Below are 22,279 nucleotides of genomic sequence, written 5' to 3'. Positions count from 1 at the left end.
GGAGGACATCGAGGAAACCCCCCCTTGGCTGGAAGTGGTGTCTATTTTCATAAGTCTCGTGTGACCCTCTGTAGTGGGGGGTCATGCCTATCTGGTAAGCAGCAAACCTTATTGTATGTTGGTGGTGGATTGAACACAACGTTTTCCATTTTGGACCTAGTAGTGAACCTCTACGAATATTGTGGTTTATCTGGAGAGGATTTTTATTTACAGCTCTACGTCAACTGTTCTGGTGGCTCTCATACACGGACTTATTGTTTATACACTGGGTGTTTATGTTTTTTTAATTTTTCATGTATTTAGAGGTTTATGCTATGGAACTTTACTGTATGTGTTAAATTGCAGTGGTTAGATTTTGGGTTTTGAAATATTAACACATGTGTGTTTTGTACCACGTATGTATATAGGGTTGCCATACCCTGTATAATATTCATTCTAATATTATTGCACATTGCTCATTTAGTTGTTTGTATTTGTCTAGCACGGCTTATGATTCTTTCGTTTGACTGAAAGTGGTCTGTCCAGTTGTGAGAAGAAGTCGAGAACCAGCTGTAAATCCCACTTGGGGAATCTAGGTTTCCTCTGTGGTCTAAGTCTAATTGCTCCTTTAAAGAATTGCTGAACCAAGGGATGTTTAGCCCAGGATACTCCAGAAAAGGCCGAAATTGCAGAGACTTGTACACGAAGAGCGCAGACAAATAGGGGAATGTCTAGTCCGGACTGTAAGAAACCTAAAACATCCTGAACCGTCAGATTACCATCAGAGCAAGACCTGGAAGACAAGTGACTTGTGAATCTAGACCAAATCCTCTCATACACCAGGTTGGTACTTTTCCTCCTTGCACTCATGAGAGTAGGAATGGCCTCCTTGGGACAACCCAGAGCCTCTAACCTTCCCCTCTCAAAAACCAGACCCTCAGACATAGATGGGCCGGACAGGGATGGAGCTTCGAGCCCTGGGCTAGAAGATCGGGTCTGAGAGGTAAGGGAATCGGGTCTCTGACACTGAGGACCATTAGTAGTGGAAACCATGGCCTGTTGGGCCAATAAGGTATTACAGCTATCACCTCTACTGCTTCTGATTTGAGTCTCCGCAGGAACTGTAGAATAATAGGAGTCGGAGGAAAGGCGTAAGCTTTGTTGAACCACCATCGATCCGTCAGTGCATCCACTCTGTAAGCCTGAGGATCCCGAAACCTGGAATAATACCTTGCCAGTTTCTTGTTGCAAGGGGAGGCAAATAGGTCGACCTCTGGGGAGAACCACAACGTTAGAATCCAACTGAAAACTTCTTCGTGAAGGGACCATTCGTTGTTGTCCAGACTGACTCGAGACAGGAAGTCCGCTTGGACGTTCTGCGTTCCTGGAACATAAGTTGCTGTAATGTTGACCAGGTTCTTCTGAGCCCAAGACATGATTGGCTCTACCTCCTGAAGAAGGGACAGACTCCGAGTACCTCCTTGTCTCCTTATATATGCGCCACTGCTGTTGTATTGTCTAGTCTGAGTAGAACCGAGGTTTCTGAGATCAGATGACGAAAGGCCAGGAGCGCCCGGAAGGCTGCCCTTAATTCTAGAATATTCAACACCATCCTCCTGGAAGGGAAGTCCGGGGTGCCTTGTGCTACTTCCGTCAAACAGTGGGCGCCCCAGCCCCTGTTGCTGACATCCGAAGTTATTGTTATCCATGAGATGGGGAGAATGGAATGACAATTGAATAGATTCTCCTTCTGAAGCCACCAGGGCAGAGAGATTCTCATTGAAGATGTGATCCGGATAAGTTGAGTTTTGTCGCCTAGCCATTGGTGAAGAAACCCTTTTTGGAACGGTATCATCTTCCATTGGGCCCACTTCACCATTGGAATCGTGGCCACCATAGTGCCGATAATTCTCCGGCACTGAAGAGCCGGGAGATGGGAGGCTGAGTGGGCCGGACGAATTCTGTCCCGAATTACCGCTACTTTCTCTTCGGGTAAGGAGATGGTACCCTTCACTGTGTTGAAGAGTGCGCCTAGGAATACAAGAGACTGAGAAGGAATTAACTGACTCTTTTCTAGATTCAGGATCCAACCGAATTCTTGAAGAGTGGAGATAACCTGATCCTTTTGCAATAACAGACGGTCTCTGTCCTGGGCTAGCAGCAGAAGATCGTCCAAATAGTGGTGAAGATGAATTCCCTTGGTTCTCAATAGAGCCACTACGGCTAACAACACCTTTGAAAAAACTCGGGGGGGCGTTGAAAGCCCGAACGGGAGACATACGAACTGAAGATGTAGTTTTCCTACTGAAAACCGCAGAAACTGCTGAAAATCTTCTGCCACAGGGACATGAAAGTAAGCGTCCTTTAGGTCTATTGAAATCATCCAATCGCCTGACTGGACTGACTGTTGTATTGTTGACAAGGTTTCCATCTTGAACCTTTCCTTTTTGATAAAACGATTCAGATGTGTAAGGTCTATGACTGGCCTCCAAGAACCGTTTTTCTTTTGGACCATAAAAAGAGGAGAATAAATTCCTCTCCCTCATTGATCGTCTGGCACGGGAACGGCAGCGCCTTGAGCTAATAAAGATTTCACGTAGGCCAACAGGATCTGCCTTTTTTCTTCTGAGGCCGGAAGGGAGGTGGGAACATACTTTAGTCTTTGGGACCTGCTGAAGGTCCAAGAATGGCCTGAAGAGACCGTTCTGACGGTCCAGAAGTCCTGGATTGAGGCAGCCCAGACATGCCGAAAATGTAGAAGACGAGCCCCCACCTGGCCTATCTGAGCGGGCCCAATCTCAAAAAGATTTGGTTGGTTCCCTCTCTCCTCGCACTGCTCTTGGCGGATTTCTTAAAGGAGGACTGCCTTGACTTCCATGACCTGGAATATTCCCGACCCGGTCTATAGCTACGGGCCTCCCTGGCCTGCTCTTGATATTGCTTTTTAGGAAAAAATCTCCTCTGGCTTTTTAAACGTCTACGCTGAGGAAGAAACCCCGACTTCCCACCAGTGGCCCGGGTTATGGCATTATCCAATTTATTCCCAAAAAGGGAAGAACCCTCGAAAGGGATACGGCACCACACCTGTTTAGACGCTGGATCAGCCAGCCAGGGACGGAGTTACAGCTGAAAGCATAACCCGAGACACTAAGCGGATGATGTCAATCAAAGCCTCCCCCAGAAAAGCCAATGCAAGCCGTAACTCCTGGATAGGAGAGTTTCTTGCGACTTCATCCGAAATGTTTCTGAGGGTATCATCCACACCGTTCGTCCAGACTTCCATGGCCTTGGACATTGCCGCTAAAGCCAATGCTGGCTTGCATGCCATACCAGCAGTGAGGTAGACTCTCTTTAAATCGGAATCAATCCGCCTATCTAAGGCATCCTTGAATGAAACTGTATCTTCCAATGGAAGGGTCACATGTTTTACTAGTCTCATCACCGCTGCATCCACGAGTGGAGCTGATTCCAGATACTTGACCTCATCCTCCTTAAAGGGATATAACCTTAGGACTTTTGAAAGCATACTATTCTTTTTCTCAACTTTACTCCATTCATCCGTGATGACCTCGCCAAGTTCAGACAGGAATGGAAAGTTAAGACGCTCCCTTTTAAGTTGCTTAAAATACTTCCTTTGTTTGGAAGGATTAGCCACCTCATCTTCCCAGTTCAAAGCCTCTCTGATAGCCTTCACCAAGGGTGAGAGTAAGGCAAAGTCAACCCCCACACAGGGACTATCTTCCTCAGATTCACTGTCTGAAGCAGCAGCTGAAGGGTGGCTTGTTAGAGAGGACTCCCAGAGCTCTTGAGCATGCGACTCCCTGACTGGTGACTGAGGTGACTCTGACTGAGGCACAGGGGTCTGACTGGCCCCGATCCCCTTGAGGGATTCTTTCACCACTTTTTCCACAAGGGATCTTAGTTTCTGGTCCGTACCCCCTCTCTCACTAGAGGCTTTGGAAAAGCAGAGGTCACACAGGGATTTCCCAGTAGGAACTTGCGATCTGCATCCCCAGCAAGTATTGATAACTGAACAGCTGGAATGAGCCCTGGAGGAGCGAGATTGATCCTCGCTACGGTGCCCAGATCTTGAGGGTGAGCCGTGATGTTTAGACTTAGAATATGAATGCCGGTGGTAAGACTTAGAAGAATCGCTTCCTCTATGCATTGAGCTGCTTTGCTGTTCTGATCTAGATGGGCTAAGACAGAGATAGAAGAGACATACAGATAAGGAAAGATAACAGACTAAATAATACCGGACCCCCCCCTACTTCCCCCCAGACAGTACCTATTATGAGAGGGCTGGCCACATACAGGCGGAGGTGAGTCCATATCTCTAGGGGTTTCCATAATTGCTGCAAAGATATATAAGTAAGGCTGAGAGCACCATACACACACACGCCCACCCCCCTCTTCCCAGAAGGCCACCTACCTCCACAGAAGAAATCCTGGACAAGGGGAAGTCACGTAATAGCCTGCAAGCATTCCCAAAGCCTGCAGGCTATTTCCTATGTTTAAATAGGGCGCCTTAGTGACGTCATCACCGCGTCGTGTGCGCCGCTACTGCGCATGCGCGAATAGCGCCATTTTGCCGCTATCGCGCATGCACGAACCAAGCCTCGTTCCTGTGCCGTACTCGCGCATGCGCAGAACGAACGTACTAATGAAAAACCAGGAAGTAAGCGACGGCTGGAACGCAGGCTTATCCAGCCGCCATGCCTATACCCACATACATGGACACATAAAAAACGAACAGAAATGAAGGAAAAACAAGGAATAAACACAAACTGCTGCCATGAAAAAGAGGAACAATCTTACCGCTCCCACGCGATCGTCTCCAGGCCGAAGGTAAGAATAATACATACCGGACTTCTCAGGGCAAAATAGGTCACCTGCTATTTAGCTGGGCTATCCGACCATATGCGCAGCCTGCCTGCCAGTGGCTAGGTTCCTGGCTTCCTCCAGCGCTTATATCCAGTGCCCACTCCATACCCCGCTAGTAGCTAGGGCTTAACGGAGTCATGCGACAATTCCATCCACAGTCGCTATTCGGCCAAACCACCAATGGAACCGTGTGGGAGCAATCTTCAGGTAGAAAGACTGTAATGGGTCCTATGGAGGAAGACAAAAAAAGAACACGGCCATGGGCAGGGAGCAAAGATTTATGGGAGTAGTGTCCTATAGGGTAGTGGAGACGGGACTTAACCCACACGTTTCTGCCATGGAGTCTGTCAGGAAAAAATTTTTTTATGTAAACAAAAAATGTCAAAAAAAGGACTTCAAGTGGTTAGAAGAGTGGGTGATTTGTGACATAAGCTTCTAAATGTTGTGTATAAAATGCCAGGACAGTTTAAACCCCCCAAATGACCCCTTTTTGTAAAGTAGACACCCCAAGCTATTTGCTGATAGTCATGTTGAGTCCATGGAATAATTTATATTTTGCCACAAGTTAAAAAATTGTATTAATTTTTTTGCACAAAGTCATCACTAAATGATATAGTGCTCAAACATGCCATGGGCATATGTGAAATTACACCCCAAAATACATTCTGCTGCTTCTTCTGTGTATGGGGATACCACATGTGTGAGACTTTTTGGGAGCATAGCCGTGTACAGCCCCCTGAAAGCCAAGCACAGCCTTCAAGCTTTCTAAGGGCGTAAAATGGATATTTCGCTTCCTCACTACCTATGACAGTTTCAGAGGCCATGAAATGTCAAGATAGCACAAAATCCCCCCAAATTACCCCATTTTGGAAAGAAGACACTTAAAGCTATTTGCTGATAGGCATGTTGAGTCCATGGAATATTTTATATTTTGCCACAGGTTTTCGTGAAAATTATTATTTTTTTTTTTTTTACAGAAAGTTGTCACTAAATGATAATGATGAAGCAGCAGAATGTATTTTGAAGTGTAATACCACAAATGGGGTCATTTGGGGGTGGGGGGGTTGTACTGCCCTGACATTTTAGCACCTCAAGAAATTAGATAGGCTGTCATAAACTAAAAGCTGCGTAAATTCCAGAAAATGTACCATAGTGCGCAAACCAATACATGCCACCAACCAATATATGCATATTGACATTTTTTTTTACCAAAGACATGGCTTAATACAGAAGAAAGGTAGAAAATATAATTTTTTTCAAAATTTTTGTTTTTTCCCGTTTATATTGCAAAAAATTTAAATTTCAGAGGCAATCAAATACCATCATTTGTTTGGGTACAACATTGCATGACCGCACAATTACCAGTTAAAGCAGCGCAGTGCCACATTGTAAAAAGTGCTCTGGTCATTGAGCAGCCTAATCTTCCAGGGCTGAAGTGGTTAAAATGTGTAATTAAAGTGGTCAAAATATATTTCTCACAAGTGGCTGATGTTGGCCAAAATTGCCAACTAATCCCTTTAAATACTGGTTTGCATGGAGTCCACAAGTTTGTGGTTATATGCTATGCTTATAAGACAAGGACTGCATCTATCAAATCATAAAATGTGTACCATTGTTAGATCACATAAGTTAAGCAGCATTGTATGAGCAAACCCATATCTGTGCTTTGTCCCATTTTCTTCCATGGTTCAGTAACAAGCAAGCTTAATTCACTTCAGCAAAACAACGAGCACAAGGTGATAATATTATGTAGAAAAGATCAGTGGATATTGTTTTGAATACTATCAATCCCAATAATAATTAAAGTTTGATAGAATTTGTTTTGCAAGTTCCTGGATGTGCAGAATGTAATTATCCAAAGTACTGGATACTGGTCACAGTGTTATTGGATTGTTCTTTGCCTAATTCTATGTTTACAATGATCACATTGCATTGTTCTATAAACTAAATTACCATTAATCTTAATAGATAAGCGACTTTTTCGCAAATTGAAATTCTGTTGAAAAAAAACAAATGATTAATAGTTTTGAGTTATTGAACGTAACATTCTGAGAAGAGTCAAGATTTAGATTGGTTCATATGTGTGGCTGGAGCAGCTGTATTGGCAGGGGAACCCCTCAGACTTCTACACAATATATGTATATATTGTGTCTATATATGTATATGTAATAGATGTATATACGTATATCTATATGTAGCACCCTCTAGTTAGGTAGGTGCTAGAGCGAGGATTTTTCTAGCAGAGTAGGAAAATTTAGGCACACCTAGCTGATGGCTAGGCCTGTTTGTTTTCATGCTGGGCGAGGAGTGGCTCAGGGCAGGGCTGGGTGTCTCACAGGTAGCATCACTGTCATCTCCCTCTTCCTTCTAAAAGGTGCTAGAAAGAGAGGAGGAAAGGAAAGGCGGAGCTGCCTGGGGTATTTTGAGGAGCCTTGACCAATCCCCGACTTGGATTGGCCGGTGGTAGGGCCTCCTTTAAATACCCAGGGTCAGCCCATCTGGGGATGAGTTTTTGTGTGGAAGAGCTGGAGTGATAGAATGTTGATGTTGTCGGGGGCCCACAGGGGGGGTGACCCTGGGTCAGGGCTCAGGTACATCCGGGAGGAGAGAAGAGATCCTGGTAGAGAGGCATATGAGAGAGTAAGGATAGGACAGCGGTGGAGAACACTGCTAAGAGACTCCAGGGAGGACAACTGGCCACAGCCAGGAGGGCTGGTGTGTCAAGCACAGTCAGGAGGACTGGGGAGGCATGCCTGAAAGAACTGGGAGTTTGCAGTTTGAGATGAGTGCAGATCCAGAAGAGTGGCCTGTGGGATAGAAAGAGATCTTTGCAGACGGGCTGACTGGCAGGGCCTGAAGAGAGCTACTGTATCTGGAAGTAGTAGCTGAGTAGAGGACAGTTAGCACCTGAACTATTTCTACACCATAGGGGCCTGAGGCCCCTGCCCGCAAAAGGCAATCCACTGAGGCCTGGCTGAGATAGTGTCAGGCCTAACCATGAGGTGCTAGCTAGTATGGAGGAGTAACAGTCTGCAGCAAGTGAAGTGCTGGAGGAGTAAAGGAAAGAGGTCTCAAGCAAGTGTTTGTGCTGGAGAGAGGACTGTAGTGTATATAAAGGAGTGTATATAGTAGTCCCAAGCAAGTTACACTGAATCTCCTGGGCATCTTATAATTTCCCTTTCCCATTCAAGTTCAAGAGTGCCTGAGAGATAGATCCCGAGTTGGGCAGGGTGACAGGGGAACTACAACATTCAGCAACCCCTATGGTGGCATGGCTATATATATATATATATATAGCGAGAGAGATATAGAGAGATATATATATATATATATATATATATATATATATATATATATATATATATATACAGTATCTCACAAAAGTAAGTACACCCTCACATTTCTGTAAATATTTTACTCTATCTTTTCATGTGACAACACTGAAGAAATGACACTTTGCTACAAAGTAGTGAGTGTACAGCTTGTATAACAATGTAAATTTGCTGTCCCCTCAAAATAACTCAACACACAGCCATTAATGTCTAAATCTCTGGCAACAAAAGTGAGTAAACCTAAGTGAAAATGTCCAAATTGGGCCCAATTTGCTATTTTCCCTCCCCGGTGTCATGCGACTCGTTAGTGTTACAGGGTTTAAGGTGTGAATGGGGAGCAGGTGTGTTAAATTTGGTGTTATTGCTTTCACACTCTCATACTGTTCACTGAAAGTTCAACATGGCACCTCATGGCAAGGAACGCTCTGTGGATCTGAAAAAAAAAGAAGAATTGTTGCTCTACATAAGGATGGCCTAGGCTATAAGAAGATTGGTGGCCAAGATCATACAGCGGTTTAACAGGACAGGTTCCACTCAGAACAGGCCTCGCCATGGCCTCACCATGGTCGACCAAAGAAGTTGAGTGCACATGCTCAGCATCATATCCAGAGGTTGTCTTTTGGAAATGGATGTACGAGTGCTGCCAGCATTGGTGTAGAGGTTGAAGGGGTGGGGGGTCAACCTGTCAGTGCTCAGACCATACGCCGCACTCTGCATAAAACTGGTCTGCGTGGCTGTCATCCCAGAAGTAAGCCTCTTCTAAAGATGATACACAAGAAAGCCTGCAAACAGTTTGCTGAAGACAAGCAGACCAAGGACATGGATTACTGGAGCCATGTCCTATGGTCTGAGACCAAGATAAACTTATTTGGTTCAGATGATGTCAAGCATGTGTGGTGGCAACCAGGTGAGGAGTACAAAGACAAGTGTAACTTGCCTACAGTCAAGCATGGTTGTGGGAGTGTCATGATCTGGGGCTGCATGAGTGCTGCCGAAACTGGGGAGCTACAGTTTATTGAGGGAACAAATGAATGCCAACATGTACTGTGACATACTGAAGCAGAGCATGATCACCTCCTTTTGGAGACTGGGCCCCAGGGCAATATTCCAACATGATAACGACCCCAAACACACCTCCTAGAGGACCACTGCCTTGCTAAAGAAGCTGAAGGCAAAGGTGATGGTGAGGGCAAAGGTGATGGACTAGCCAAGAATATGTCTCCAGACCTAAACCCTATTGAGCATCTGCGGGGCATCCTCAAATGAAAGGTGGAGGAGCGCAAGGCCTCTAAAATCCACAAGCTTTGTGATGTCGTCATGGAGGAGTGGAAGAGGACTCTGTGAAGCTCTGGTGAACTCCATGCCCAAGAGGGTTAAGGCAGTGCTGGAAGATAATGGTGGCCACCCAAAATATTGACACTTTGGGCCCAATTTGGACATTTTCACTTAGAGGTGTACTCACTTTTGTTGCCAGTGGTTTAGACATTAATGGCTGTGTGTTGAGTTATTTTGAGGGGACAGCAAATTTACACTGTTATACAAGCTGTACACTCACTACTTTGTAGCAAAGTGTCATTTCTTCAATGTTGTCACATGAAAAGATAGAATAAAATATTTACAACAATGTGAGGGGTGTACTCACTTTTGTTAAATACTATATATATATATATATATATATATATATATATATATATATATATATATATATATATATTATATATTGTATGTGTGTGCGTGTGTGTAAATGTATATTAACTGCTCCAGCTTTCATACATGCACATAAACCCCTTATGTATCAGAACAAATTTACATTTCTGCTATAGGCCTTATTTGGCAATAACATTGTAATAATTTAGGATAAAGAAGTAATACACATTGAGGTTGATTTTCTAAGGTTTGCTTCACCCTACTGCAAGCCAAGTCGTTTGACTTACTTTTCACTTTGCCAGGTGACTCTCTGGTGACTTGAGTACTACTTTGATGTAGCTTTGAAAGCAACTTTGGGGAATGCAACACATCAATATAGATGAAGAGCCGACTTGGAGGCGACTTCCATTAAAGTCTATGGACACAAGTCGGATGGATGTCACCTTGAAGTAGTACAGGAACCTTTTCTCAGAAAAACTATTTTTTTTTTAATTGCAAAAACTGAAAGCTACATCTGAACACAAAAAATCTCCCCTCAAAAGAATGAGGCCTTCCCACATATACACCTGTGTCAGGGCTCCTACTCATGAAAATGTTATTTGCGATACACATGTTACATATCGCCTCACTCGCCAGGGTGAAGCAATATTTCCAGATTATCTGTAAGTGTCATTTTAAACAGAAACATTTGCATATTGACAGCTACTCCTATCACGTAATACATAGCAAGTCCCGGCTGTCAATTTGACAGCCAAGAATTTCCTATATTTGCAGTTGGGGAGGAGCTGGGTGTATGAGCTACGCTAGAGACTTTGCTGAAATTTTTTATAACATATCTTCTGTGCCCCAAGTTTCTCAAGTGGTTAATATTTTGCCATTTGCAGCAAGATCTCCATGCAGCCTCTGTGCTATCTGAATGTTTTTTTGTTTTGTTTTTATTTTTTAATCCAATAAAGTTTTATTTAAAAATAAAAGCATATAAACCAAAGCTTACAGCATGTACAAGACAGTCTTTTAAGCATCTTCAACATACTCAGAAAAAAGCTCATACAATCTATAATAAACACAATGGTATAAGCCTAGCTTTGTCGCAAAAAAGACAGTACAGTTTTGAAATAGGTCAGTGATGGCGAACCTTGGCACCCCAGATGTTTTGAAACTACATTTTCCATAATGCTCAACTTCACTGCAGAGTGCATGAGCATCATGGGAAATGTAGCTCCAAAACATCTGGGGTGCCAAGGTTCACCATCATTGACACAGGTAAACAACAAACGCAATCTCCACGGTTCACTACACCTGCTGATTAGGGATGAGCTTCATGTTCGAGTCGAACGTACGTTCGACTCGAACATTGGCTGTTCGTCCGTTCGGTAAAATCCGAACACTTGGTCCGTTCGCGTCAAAATTCGCATGGCGCTCACGGCCCACAATGCACTGCGATGGCGCAGTGCATTGCTGGCTCATGATTGGCCAAGCATGCACTGTGACCCCGCATGCTTGGCCAATCGCAGCGCTAGCAGCAAGGAGAGCCATGATTGGCCACAGGCAGAATGCCTGTGGCCAATCATAGCTGAGGCTGTGTAGTGCACGCCCCACACTATATAAGGCCGCCATTGAGGCGGCCTCGTGTAGTGTGTTAGCATCTGAAGCAGTGGGTGTTCTGTGTACCTTCAACACAGTACACACCGATCGTTTTTGGCTGATTTCCTATCTTGCTGTTGTGTAGTGGTTATTGTCTGTGCCCTGACCGCAGTATACACCACTATATTCACTATTCACTTCATTATATTTATATATCTTTAATAATAGAGCTTGCAGTCAGTAGTGTTAGGAGATAGTGCGTGCTGTCTGCGTGCTCTGTACCCAGTACATACCGCTATAATCCACCTACATAGCTGTTCTCTATTTGAGCCCAATTGCCATCTGCAGGAGTTATTGGAAGTTGTGTGTGCCTCCAGCACAGCACAGTATACATCTGTATATACCCCTTTATCTCTGCTGTTTTCTGGTTATTGTCTGCGTGCCCTGACCGCAGTATACACCGCGATATTCACCTAACCTATATAGCTAGTGATCTATCGTTAATAATAGAGCTTGCAGTCAGTAGTGTTAGGAGAAAGTGCGTGCTGTCTGCGTGCTCTGTACCCAGTACATACCGCTATAATCCACCTACATAGCTGTTCTCTATTTGAGACCAATTGCCATCTGCAGGAGTTATTGGAAGTTGTGTGTGCCTCCAGCACAATATAAACTACCCAACTGCTGTTTTACCCAACTTCCTTCAGGCCATTACCATGTCTGGAAGGCCAGCAAGGAGAGGCAGACAGGCGCGAGCCGATAAAAGAGGGCAAGCAGGCTCTGTGTCTAGAGACAACAGTGCTGGTCGTGGACGCGGTGCATTGTCATCAGCACGTGGCCATGGGACATGCTTGTCCTTCTTTTCGGCAGCTGGACATGTTGAACCGCAACATGCCAACAACTTGGTAGAGTGGATGACCAAGCCCTCTTCATCCTCCTCATCCTCTCTCACCCAGTCTCAGGGTAGTCGCAAAGCAGCTGCCAACGCATCGTCTTCCCTCCTCTCAATGTCATCATCAGTGACTCCTTCCCTAGACCCACCACGTCCTCCTGAGGAGTCTCCTGAACTCTTTGAGCACAGTGTTGGGTACATGCTCCAGGAGGATGCCCAGTGTTTGGTGGGCTCTGATGATGACACTCAGCTAGAGGAAGGCAGTAGCGTGAGCGCAGAGAGAGGGGATGCTCAAGAAGGACAGCAATCTGGCAGTCATGTTCCACAAGCTGCAGCATACTGCCAGGTTTGCTACAGCGATGAAGAGGGAGGGGATGATGAGGGCACTGACTCCACGTGGGTGCCTGGAAGGAGGGAGGAGGAGGAGGAGGAGGAGGAGGCACATGTCCAACGAGGCAGGATGCCCTCCGGGGGCCAGCTTAGGGGCAGCACACCGACTGAATCACACCGCAGAGCTCCGCCTGTGCAGAGCGCTGCCTCTGCGCGTTATTCTAAAAGTTCTTTGGTGTGGGCCTTTTTTGAGACGAGTGCACCAGATCGCACCGCTGCTATTTGCAACATATGTCTCAAGCGTATCTCACGTGGCCAAAACATCAGCCGCTTGGGCACCACATGCTTGACCAGACATATGTTGACCTGCCATGCAGCTCGTTGGCAAGCGTACCTCAAAGACCCACACCAAAGAACAAAGCGGAGCTCTCCTTGCTCCTCATCAGCTGGCATCTCCAACCCCACTAGACCTTCAGTCCTCTCTGAAACCTGCTCTGAGAGGAATGAAGGTGTAGAATTAGGTGTGTCACAGCCAAGTGCTTCCGGGAACTCTGCTAGCGGTACACCCATGTCCGATTATAGCAGGCAAATGTCCCTGCCCCAGCTGCTGGACCGGCGGAAGAAGTTTACTCCCAGCCATCCACATGCCCAGCGGTTGAATGCTAGCTTGGCTAAATTGCTAGCACTTCAACTGCTGCCTTTTCAGTTGGTAGACTCGGCCCCCTTCCGTGAGTTTGTACAATGTGCGGTTCCTCAGTGGCAGGTCCCCAAACGCCACTTTTTCTCACGGAAGGCGATTCCGGCTCTCTACCGGCATGTGGAAGGCAATGTCCTTGCCTCGCTGGACAGGGCGGTCAGCGGTAAGGTGCATATTACTGCTGACTCATGGTCCAGCAGGCATGGACAGGGACGTTACCTGTCTTTCACGGCCCATTGGGTCACTCTTCTGGCTGCTGGGAAGGATGCAGGACAAGGTGCAGTAGTGTTGGAGGTTGTTCCGCCACCACGCCTCCAAAATGCTACTATTGGTTGTGACACACCTCTCTCCTCCACCCCCTCCTCTTCTTCTTCCTCCATGGCCTCTTCCAGTGCTCTGTCCTCAGAACCAGCGGTGCTCCGTAGGCGTTGCAGGGGCTACGCAAGTACGCAGGCAAAACGATGCCATGCTGTGCTTGCGCTGGTTTGTTTGGGGGACAGGAGCCACACTGGGGCGGATGTTTTGTCAGCTCTGCAGGGGCAGGCCGAGAGGTGGTTGACGCCACGCCAGCTTAAGCCAGGAATGGTGGTTTGCGACAATGGCACCAACCTCCTCTCCGCCCTCCGACAGGGACAACTGACCCATGTGCCCTGTGTAGCTCACGTCCTTAACCTGGTGGTGCAGCGGTTCTTGGGCAGGTACCCCGGCTTACAGGATGTCCTGAAGCAGTCCAGGAAAGTCTGTGTGCATTTCCGCCGATCATTTAATGCCTGTGCTCGACTGGCTGAGCTCCAAAAGGAGTTGAACCTGCCCAAGAACCGCCTTATATGTGACATGCCCACCAGATGGAACTCAACATTGGCCATGCTGCAGCGGTTGCACACGCAGCAGAGGGCCATCAATGAGTACCTGTGCGACTACGGCACCAGGACAGGGTCAGGGGAGCTTGGTTTTTTCTCACCACGCCAGTGGGGCATGATCAGGGATGCATGCACTGTCCTGTCACCGTTTGAGGAGGCCACAAGGATGGTGAGCAGTGACAGTGCATGCATCAGTGACACTGTACCTCTTGTCCACCTCTTGGAGCATATGCTGCGTGGAATAATGGACAGGGCACTTGAGGCAGAACAGAGGCAGGAAGAGGAGGACTTCCTTGCCTCTCAAGGCCCCCTTTATCCAGACAGTGTTCCTGCTGTGCCACCCATCACACAGGAAGAGGATGAGGAAGAGGAGGAGGAGGATGATTGTGTCAGCATGGAGGTGGAGGCTGGCACTCAGCATCAGCAGCAGCAGCAGCAGTCTTATAGGGATGATTTACAGTCCCAAGAAACACGTGGACTTGTACGTGGCTGGGAGGAGGTAGCTGCGGATCATGTTGTCCTTAGTGACCCAGAGGACTCCGGACCGAATGCCTCAGCTAACCTACGCTGCATGGTCTCCCTGATCCTGCAAAGCCTGCGGAAGGATCCTCGTATTCTTCGGATCAAGGAGAGGGACCATTACTGGCTGGCCACTCTCCTTGATCCACGGTACAAGGGTAAGGTTGCCGACCTTATCTTGCCATCGCAGAGGGAGCAGAGGATGAGACATCTCTGGGAGGCCTTGCAGAAAGGTCTGTGCAACGCGTTCCCAGAGACTGGGAGGTTACAAACTCCTGGTCCTGGACAACGTGTTGCTGAGGCATCGGTCAGAAGGAGCGGTGGAGAAGGTGGCCGTCTGACTGATGCTTTCAGACAATTTTTTAGTCCGCAGCCCCAAGGTATGATTGGTTCCAGCACCCATCGCCAGCGTCTGATTTACATGGTGCAGGAATACCTAGGGGCAAGGTCAGACTTGGACACCTTTCCCACCGAAAATCCTCTGGCTTACTGGGTCTTGAGGATGGATCACTGGCCAGAACTTGCACAGTATGCAATTGAGCTACTGGCCTGTCCTGCATCCAGCGTTCTTTCGGAACGCACCTTCAGTGCTGCTGGTGGCTTTGTTACCGATCACAGGGTGCGCCTGTCCACCGAATCAGTTGATCGACTGACCTTCATCAAGATGAATCAGTCTTGGATCACCCACAGCTACCAAGCACCTGAAGCTGATGTAACCGAATAATTTTTTTTGAAATACCACATCCCTTCAAGACTGCCTATGCTGATGCTGAGTGACTGTCCTGTTATGTTGATTGTCTATCCTCTTCCTCCTCCGCTGATATGTTGGAAGAACATTTTTGGTTCTGGGTGATGCCAGCAGCCCAATTTTTCTGCCCCTGTTTAACAGGGGCGTTTAATTACAATTTTTGATGCAATGCTTTGCAGCAGGGCTAATTCCTGCAATAAAACTAGAGTATATGGCAGAGGTTGCAGTATGGTGGCACCAGCACCAGTGCCTAAGGCCCAATTTTTCTGCCCCTGTTTAACAGGGGCGTTTAATTACAATTTTTGATGCAATGCTTTGCAGCAGGGCTAATTCCTGCAATAAAACTAGAGTATATGGCAGAGGTTGCAGTGTGGTGGCACCCAGGGGCGGGCTGGGCCGGGGGGCAGGGTGGAAATCTCCCCCCAGGCCGTCTAACTTTTAATCAAAACAGGCTGTTTGCTGACATATTTTTTTTTTTTTTTTTTTGAGGAAGTCGGCCGCTGATTGGCTGTGTTGCTGCTGCGCTGCATTCTGGGAGTTGTAGTCTGGTGGGTAGAGACTGGAGGGAACTGAGCAGCGAAGCAGGTAACTTCTATTCCCGGCAGGGAGACCCATCACTTCACAGGGGGGCCGGTCAGCCAGCAACTTCAAGCTATCATTCTCCTGCTGCTGTGTTAACTCTCCTACTGGCTGCTCTCCTATAACCTCTCTCTCCTTTCAGGACACATCACGTTTGTTTCTGTTCAGATTCTTTCATTTATTCCAGGCTGATTTCACTCATGCTTCATCCCCCTCCCCCTCCCTCTGTGCACTCATCTCTCCTGGTCGGTACAATCTTGCTGTAGGTAAGTCACACTCTCCTTGCACCAATTCACTTATCTTTTTCCCATTCATTTTATCTTCTCTCCTGTTTTGTAATTCTGCTCTCCTCATATAAATCACTGTAGCCTCTCAGCTCTGGGCATTCCACACATGTACTTGGGCTGACACCCTTTCCATCCCAGCTTACTTTTATCTAATACAATAGTTCTGTCAGAATCATGCCTCAGTCTAACACATGCAGGCCCTCACTCTCCATTAACTTATACTACAGAATTTGGGCTTTTTCACACTAGTGCAGTGACTGGCATTTTTCCACACTGAAAAAAATACCAGTCACTGCTAGAGCACATAGAATACAACTGTTCTCTATGTGCCCCATTTACACTGCAGTACCGTCCAGAGGTGCGGTGCAGTAAGCTGCAATAATATACAGTAATTCTACATTTTATCGCAGTGCACCGGATGGCACTGACATAGTTATCAATCAGTCCTTCTCAAACTGACAGAAATGCAGCAGCATTTTTTTTTCCTTCCAGTGACCCCACAGCATGTCACAAACATTATGGCACTATTACCCCCATTCCCTCTTCCACCCTGGGGGGGGGGGGGGGGCGCAGTTTGCTATCTTTGCCTGGGCACTGGATGACCTTGTCCCCGCGTTACACAGAGGGATCACCTGCAGAAAAGACTCGGGAATGGTACAGTACATGATGTCCTGCTGGGAGCTGGCCATTCCCTGTGGGTCCTGCTGGAACTAATCATGGCCTGTTGGCAGTGGCGGCTGGTGCTAAAATATTTTTTTGGGGGGGGGGGGGGGCAAACTGAAAAAAATGTGAAAAAAAAAAAATTATTCGCAGCCACTGTGCCAATCAAATGCTGCCAGTGTGACAGTGTGCCACCCGCTTGCCTTCTGCCCTGCACTTGCCCTGTCTTGTGGGGCAGCAGGTGACAACGAGTGGGTCCTTCATGCATCTCCTGCACTTCTTTTCCTCCCGTCCTCTCCTCCCATCAGGCGTCCAATAGCGGCGCCTGTTGTTTCAGCCAATCAGGTGACAGGTAACATGACCTGAGCAACCTGATTGGCTGTGAGCCAGGTCAGTGTTAGGAAAGCAATGTCTTCGGTTCTCTAACACACCAATAAGTAATCGGCGAATGCACAGCAGTGTGCCTGCTGTTTTCCCTTTTGGAAGCCTATTAGAGCCCATGGCTCTAATCAGGAAGCCTATTTGAGCCTATGGCTCTAATCAGGCATTTCCAAAGAAACTCCACCGCTGTAATTCATATGCATGGCGCCCAACAAAGGACCAGGCACATGAATAGGGGTCGGCAGCGGCAACCATATATAGATTCATGCAATCTATCTATGTGAGAGAGCGAGTGACAGGGGGGCAGCGCTCATGCGCCTTTATGGACGCACCACCGCTGCCTGTTGGTCCTACTGGGAGCTGGCTATGGCCAGTGCCCAGCAGGACCCACAGGCTGGGAGCTGGCCGTGCACCTGTAGGTCCTGCTGGGAGCTTATCATGGCCTGTAGGGCTCTGCTGGCCACTAGCCATGGGTAACCTTGTAATACAAGGTGGGCATAGATAGTGAACTTATTCGGGGTTAAAGTGGGCCACGTGACTGGACTTGCCCCCCAGGCCTAAGGCTGTCAGCCCTCCCCTGGTGGCACCAGCACCAGTGCCTAAGGCCCAATTTTTCTGCCCCTGTTTAACAGGGGCGTTTAATTACAATTTTTGATGCAATGCTTTGCAGCAGGGCTAATTCCTGCAATAAAACTAGAGTATATGGCAGAGGTTGCAGTGTGGTGGCACCAGCACCAGTGCCTAAGGCCCAATTTTTCTGCCCCTGTTTAACAGGGGCGTTTAAGTACAATTTTTGATGCAATGCTTTGCAGCAGGGCTAATTCCTGCAATAAAACTAGAGTATATGGCAGAGGTTGCAGTGTGGTGGCACCAGCACCAGTGCCTAAGGCCCAATTTTTCTGCCCCTGTTTAACAGGGGCGTTTAAGTACAATTGTTGATGCAATGCTTTGCAGCAGGGCTAATTCCAGCAAAAAAACTAGAGTATATGGAAAAGGTTGCAGTGTGGTGGCACCAGCAGTAGTGCCTAAGGCCAAATTTTTCTGCCCCTGTTTAACAGGGACATGTCATTACAATTCTTGATATAATATTTCACAGGAGGGCCCCTTCCTGTGCCCACCCAGAGTAACGGTGAGGACTTATAGTGTTGTGGCACCAGCACCACAACCACCAAAGGTCAATTTTTCTACTACTGTTCAACAATGGCATGTAATTACAATTCTTGATATAATCGTTCACAGCAGGGCGCTCCAGCGCCCACCAAGAGTCACTTTGAGGGCTTACAATGTTGTGGCAAAACCAACACCTTGTTCCGCCATTTCTGCAGAGCATATAGGGCAGGCCCCTACTTTCAAACATCCAACTTACAAACATCTCCTACTTGCAAACGCAAGGAGACAGCAGCAAGTGAGATGAAAAAAGATGGACGACAAAACAAATTATACAGGGGTGATAACCCTTCCCTATGTTTTCCAAAAAGCTTAAAAATAGTTTTTTTGACTGGAGCTACACTTTAAAAATGTACCAGTTGAAAATTACAAACAGATTCAACTTAACACAACAAACCTACACAGTCCCTGTCTTGTTTGCACTGCCTGTATACTGCTGTTCTGAGTATATAGGGCCTGGGGGCCACACGCATTTCCTTTTTTTAATATGGGTACAGGGTTCCCCTTAATATGCGTACAAGACCCAAATAGGCTGGTAATGGGCAGGGAGGTCTACCCATGCCATTTTTCTCAATGATTTTCAACCATATTGCAGGAACCAGATATAACATTAAAACCGCAAGCAGTTTTAAATGGTGTTATTTCCGTTAAATGTCATTTTGTGCAGGGACTGTTCTAAACACGGGAAACACGTGGCACTTCACAGGCATACTACAGACACCCCCCAGGCACCATATTTAAAGGAATATTTCACTTTTTTTTTTCACTTTAATCGTCATTAAAATTAGTGCTCCCGCAAAAACGGCCGTTTTTAAAACTTTTTTTTGCATTGACCCATGTCCCCTGGGGCAGGAGCCAGGTCCCCAAACCCTTTTTAGGACAGTATCTTGCATATTAGCCGTTAAAATTAGCACTTTCCATTTCGAACGTTCGAGTCCCATAGACTTCAATGGGGTTCTAACGTTCGTAACGAACGTGGGGTCCGTTCGAAAGTTCTGGTGCGAACCGAACCGGGGGGTGTTCGGCTCATCCCTACTGCTGATAAGTGTACAGTAAAGTTTTCCTGTCAGGAGGGTATAACTTAACCAACAAGTAACCTGTCCACCATCACCATGAATGTTCTTTTTTACTTGACCCAACTTACAGTGTCTTGAAAAAGTATTCATACCCCTTGAAATTTTCCACATTTTATTATGTAACAACCAAAAAAGTTTTGGTTGTAACATGATAAAATGTGGAAAATTTCAAGGGGTATGAATACATTTTCAAGGCACTGAATCTAGTAGTCACAGGAATTTGTGTTTATCTAGTCTAGTTTTTGATAGTGTGTGAGCATTAGAACTCCTGTCTCGTTTTTACTGCTTATTGGGACTCCATTAGTTACATTTTCTCTCACTTAGGCTGCTTTCACACTGGGGCGAGAGCAGCGTCGGCGGTAAAGCGCCGCTATTTTTAGCGGCGCTTTACCGTCGTTTTAGCGGCGGTGTGCGGGCGCTAGCGGGGTGGTTTTAACCCCCGCTAGCGGCCGAAAAGGGGTTAAACCCGCCCGCGGCGCTTTGCCGGCGGTATTGCCGCGGTGTCCCATTGATTTCAATGGGTAGCAGCGGTATAGGAGCGGTGAATACACCGCTCCTTCACCGCTGCAAAGATGCGGCTGGCAGGACTTTTTTCACCGTCCTGCCAGCGCATCGCTCCAGTGTGAAAGCCCTCCGGCTTTCACACTGGAGTTAAAGGGGCCGGTTTTTTTCAGGCGTTACACAGGCGCTATTTATAGCGCTGTAACGCCTGAATACCGCCCCAGTGTGAAAGCAGCCTCACTGTCCTGGTAAAAATGTTTTTTTCTGGACAGGAAGTGAGGAGAAATTTACAACAGAAACAGATAAAGATTTTTTTTTTCTGTTCAAGGTTTCCTGAGCTAGGTTTTCTAAACTGGGTGTTTGATTTCTCTCAACTGCTTCTAGAAGAAGCTTCCTGAATATAGGGCAGGGAGATTCAAATAGCCAGAATACATATTTATCATGCTCCAACCATTCCCTGGAAGGAGGCATCCAGAAGGTGGCTGGGGAGGTGACACATTTTCTAGATTCTTCGGATTCTAGATATACTGGCCATTACTTCAACCTCCAGGAAAGCTGTTATTTGAAGATTAGAGAGAAGTTTGTCCCCCTAATGTAGCTAGTGATTGGTTGGGAGTATGCTGTGATCCTAAACCCCCTCTCCTGTTAAAGTTCTTCAGCAATAAATGCTAAAAAATGTACCCTAGACTGAGCCTGAATTGTTGGTGTGTGTGGAATAAAGCTTGTGTGACTGGCAGCCTCTGAAAGATTGTGGGAGACCCAAGTACATTCTCAGTGGCCCATCTAGGGGTATCTACTACACCTCTATCAGCTATCTTTCTTGAGTGTCAAAGCAATGGAGCAGAGGGGTAAGAAAAGTATCTTTTGGTAAGGTTTGTTAACACCTACAGGACACAGTTATCACTAGTAAGAAGTAAGCATATAAGTAAGCTATATTATTATTATTATATTGTTACCTATTCACATTGCATAACTTAAACTCGATGTCCACCAGCCACCCTCGATCATGGGAAAGAGAGCCAGAACAGGGATCTGTCTATGTAAACAAACAGATCCCCATTCTGACAGGGGAGGAAAGAGAGATCTGCTGTTCCTAGTGATCCAAAACAGTGATCTCTCTGTTGTCCCAGGCAGCCCACCCCCCATACAGTTATAAACACCTCCCAGGGAACACAGTTAACCCCTTGATCGCCCCCTTGTGTTAACCCTTTCCCTGCCAGTGTCATTTATACAGTGATCAGTGCATTTCTATATCACTGATCACTATATTGGTGTCACCGGTCCCCAAAAAGGGTCACTTAGGGTTTGATTTATCCGCCTCAATGTCGCAGTCCTGATAAAAATTGCAGATCACCACCATTACCAGTAAAAACAATAAAAAATAAAAAGTCCCTAAATCTTTCCCCTATTTTGTAGACTCTATAACTTTTGGCAAACCAATCAATATGCTCTTATTGAGATTTCTTTTTCCAAAATATGTAGCAGAATACATATATACACTAAACTGATGAATACATTTTTTTTATAGTTTTTTTTGGATATGTATTATAGCAGAAAGTAAAAAATATTTTTTTTTTTCAAAATTGTTGCTCTTTTTTTGTTTATAGCGCAAAAAGAAAGCTCTATATGTGGGGAAAAAGGACATCAATTTTGTTTGGGTACAACGTCACATGACCAAGCAATTGTCAGTTAAAGCAAAGCAGTGCCATATTGCAAAAAATGGCTTGTCAGGAAGGGGGTAAAGCCTTACGGGCTGAAGTGGTTAATGGGCCATTATGTTTTGACCTCACCTTTTTACTATTAGTATATTTGAAAAACTTTTAGGGAATTTTTCACTTTCCTCAGCAATGTGTCTCTTATGGTCTATTTTAGGTTCCCTTATCGTGCTCTTGAACTTCTTATTGCATTCTTTGTAGTTGACCCCCTTATAGGTGACCCCTTGCTCTTACATTTTTTAAAATACCAATTTTTCACATTAATATGCTTTTTACACTAATCAGGGCCGCTGTTAGAAATCATGGGGCCCCATACAGCCTACCTGACGGGGCCCCATTGACCCCGCCCACAACCCATCCTGGCTCCGCCCATAACCCCACCCCTGCCTCCACGCTGTCAGGGCAGGAGGCAGGAGCTGGAACATTTAACATTTACAGCGCCCC

Source organism: Lithobates pipiens, unplaced genomic scaffold (assembly GCF_037356315.1).
Source record: "Lithobates pipiens isolate NorthernLeopardFrog02 unplaced genomic scaffold, aLitPip1_a1.2 Scaffold_16, whole genome shotgun sequence".
In the NCBI taxonomy this organism is placed as follows: domain Eukaryota; kingdom Metazoa; phylum Chordata; class Amphibia; order Anura; family Ranidae; genus Lithobates; species Lithobates pipiens.
The sequence above is the reverse complement of the archived record's forward strand: the minus strand, read 5'-3'. Positions refer to the sequence as shown.